This window comes from Mixophyes fleayi, chromosome 3, assembly GCF_038048845.1.
Source record: "Mixophyes fleayi isolate aMixFle1 chromosome 3, aMixFle1.hap1, whole genome shotgun sequence".
NCBI classification, from domain to species: domain Eukaryota; kingdom Metazoa; phylum Chordata; class Amphibia; order Anura; family Limnodynastidae; genus Mixophyes; species Mixophyes fleayi.
In genome coordinates this window covers 211745214-211748099 of record NC_134404.1, presented here as the reverse complement: position 1 = coordinate 211748099, position 2886 = coordinate 211745214, and the positions used below count along the sequence as shown (strand labels likewise).

The 2886-nt window shown below is 42.2% G+C and overlaps 1 protein-coding gene across 14 annotated transcripts in view; it reads left to right on the top strand.

Annotated features, from left to right (window-relative positions):
• Positions 1 to 761: 761 nt before the first annotated feature.
• The window catches only part of EPB41L2 (erythrocyte membrane protein band 4.1 like 2), a 169051-nt gene continuing 166926 nt past the window's right edge, over positions 762 to 2886 (top strand). For 4 of the 14 annotated variants that reach the window (XM_075203065.1, XM_075203069.1, XM_075203067.1 and 1 more), the window contains exon 1: positions 1288 to 1555. The gene's annotated coding sequence lies outside the window, so the exon portion shown is untranslated. Of the gene's footprint in view, positions 782 to 1284; positions 1556 to 2886 lie in introns of those variants that run through there. The other 10 variants (XM_075203073.1, XM_075203070.1, XM_075203062.1 and 7 more) reach the window with 5 other exon arrangements.

Genomic DNA, 2886 nt, shown 5'->3' with positions numbered 1-2886 from the left:
TGTTATAAGCAATGGATATCACATCTAAGAAAATATTTTGGCAATAGCAGTCCTTTTATTTACACTCATAGGGGCATATTTAACAAGTAGTGCTATTAAACTTTCACACACGTTACGTAACTTAAATGCCACTTGTAGTGTACCGCATATTTATGAATGGTGCATCGCAGCAGATATCATGGATATCTTCTGCTTTGCATTCTGTTTCGTTTTTGGGAGCAGTCACCATTCAATAATATGGTGACTGCTCCCTTCCGCAATCCAACAAGTTTCGAAAAAAGTTTTTTCGGTAACTTGTTATGCTCATACTTGCCAACTCTCCCGGAATGTCCGGGAGACTCCCGCATTTCGCGAGAGTCCCCCGGACTCCCGGGAGAGTGTGGCAATCTCCTGGATCTGCCCACTTCCTAGTGAAGTGTCAGAATTGGGTCCAAAATGACGCGATTCCCGGTTTGGGGGGCCATAATGATGGAGATTTTCAGAGCCCCGCCACCTGCACGCCCACCTTCCCCGTCAGGCTCCCGGATCATACTTGCCATAAGTTGGCAAGTATGGTTAAGCGTACATTATCATAATTGAAAAATGTCAGTGCTTTCAGCTCTGCTCTGAAGAGCAGAGATGGATAAGCGCATGTGTGGAGGGATCACATGATCCCTCCCTGTTGCTCTTTCCTCTGCAACTATAGTTGCAGAGAGGTCTTCGAACTGCACATGCGCACTTGCAATATGAAGAGGAACGAAGAAGACAAGGAGGAGATCCGGAGACAGCTCATTACGTAGAGGCGTGGTATTTTTTTTATCACAGTTTATAGGAACTGCAGTTTCTGTGTTGCGTTCTTCATAAATTTGAGAAATAGTTCAATCCTTATCAATGAGATAAGGATTGAAAACGATTTTTTACTTTTTGAGAACATTGATAAATATGCCTCATAGCAGATCTATGGTTTATGATTTATTTGAAAGTAATTAAAAACGTAAATGGAAGGAAATGAATGGTAGTGGCTTAAGGTGTAAAATGAGTATGCGTACCGTGACGTCTGAAACTGTCACTGACAAAATTGAGGAAGACCATGAGCTGATAAACGGGCGTGGTCTGGAGCATAGGCCGTCACGTTAAGAAATATCTACGTCATCACGAGTGACAGCTTGGTCAGCCAATAACGTTCAGCAAGTGAACCGCTCTCGGCGGGACAACATGAGGCGGCCGAAGGAGCTGGTGGGCGTGGTTAGCAGTGCTGTAATAGTTCGGGAAAAGCAAGAAGCGCGAGGTGGTGGGCGTGGCCTGCAGTTTAGTGGGCGTGTCATCAGAAGCAATCACTAGTAGTATCGCCTCGCTTGCGTGTCGGGGAATTTGAATGGTGAAAGTGGCTGTGCTGTGTATGATGTGATAGACGGTTCGACCGCTGACGAAGTGACCGATAGAAATAACGGCGCAACATTGCCACGTCCTCCTCGGCGGTTTTCTTGCAGTGTTTACGTCACAGTCCGGACGTCAGACACAATTACGTCACTGAGTGCACCGCTGGAAGGTGGTTATCGGTCATCTCCATCTTACAGTAAGTGCGCAGCGGGAGAGGGAGAGATGGAGCTATTACCCCCGCTTCATTGCGGACCATACAGCCATGCTCCAAATGTGTGTGTCAGATATAAACAATTGCCTTATACTGGCTATCTTATGCTCTCCGATACATCGGAGCTCGTTTACCTTCTTCCCACGCAGATGTTGACCGCTGCTCTTTTCCTTCTGCTCCCTCAGAAAGGGGTTAATGGAGTTCACATGCGTGGAGACTGGTTTTCATTACACTGGGGTGACTTCTGCCAGCACATGTGTAACGGGTTGTGCATGCATTTAATATGGCAGCACTGTGCACATAAGCTGTGAAGATACAAACCTATTTTATCTGTCTGTCACCGGAGAGAAATCCTGATCTTGCACCGTGTTCTGAGTATACTGGAGAAAGCTGTGTAGTTTGTAGATGGCGCCTTGGCAATGTAGTCTTTTATAAAGCTAAGTAAAAAAAAACCAGTAAATTTGTTAGGGCTGCATATTGTAAAGCTTGGCTTTGATAGACTCTTTGTCATTTTTTTTAAATTCAATTTATAACGTTGTTGTGCTGCTTACTGCAGGACATCAGTAATCTAATTCACTGTGTTCCTGAGTTTGCTACTACACACAGTGGATGATTAGCACAATTGCTGTGCCAGAGATGCCCTACTTTCATTGGGTATGTGTTAGAGTTTTTTGTCTGAACGTCATAGTTTTTTGTTTGGTCCTATCTACGTATGAAATAATATGGAACAGTTATACCAAACCTCCTCAAACATGCTTGCTGATTTGTTTATTTAAAGAACAAACAAATAATAAAAAAAAAAAACCTTATTACTATCGCCAATGTAGTTTAGCTTACATATTGTAATGTTTTTCCAAATTAGTTAAAAACAAAAAACAAAAGCTTTAGGTAATTTGACGCTAAGCTAACTCCTGCAGAGCTGTCCTGTCTTTGAAGATTAAGGTGACGTCTTAGAATCAGCCACAGGATTTCTGTGGGGCTATTACCTCCTTTGTCCTGCTGTTCATGGGTACATCAAAGTGCTAGAAATAAAAAAACAAAAAAAAACAAGTGGTGTCTACTTTTATAATGTTTGAGGCAACCTAGATAAAGTTTTGTATGGTTATAACACAGGAACAGCACTTACAGGGCAGACATTTTACAAACTGACTAGTTAGAAAGGTGGCATCATAGAACCATGTCATATTGAAAGTCACTGCACCCTTCATTATGGTCAGTTCTACAAACTAATTATAAGGGATGCCCACATATTTTTGTGTGTGTGTAATATATATATATATATATATATATATCTCTCATCTACAAATCAAACAAAA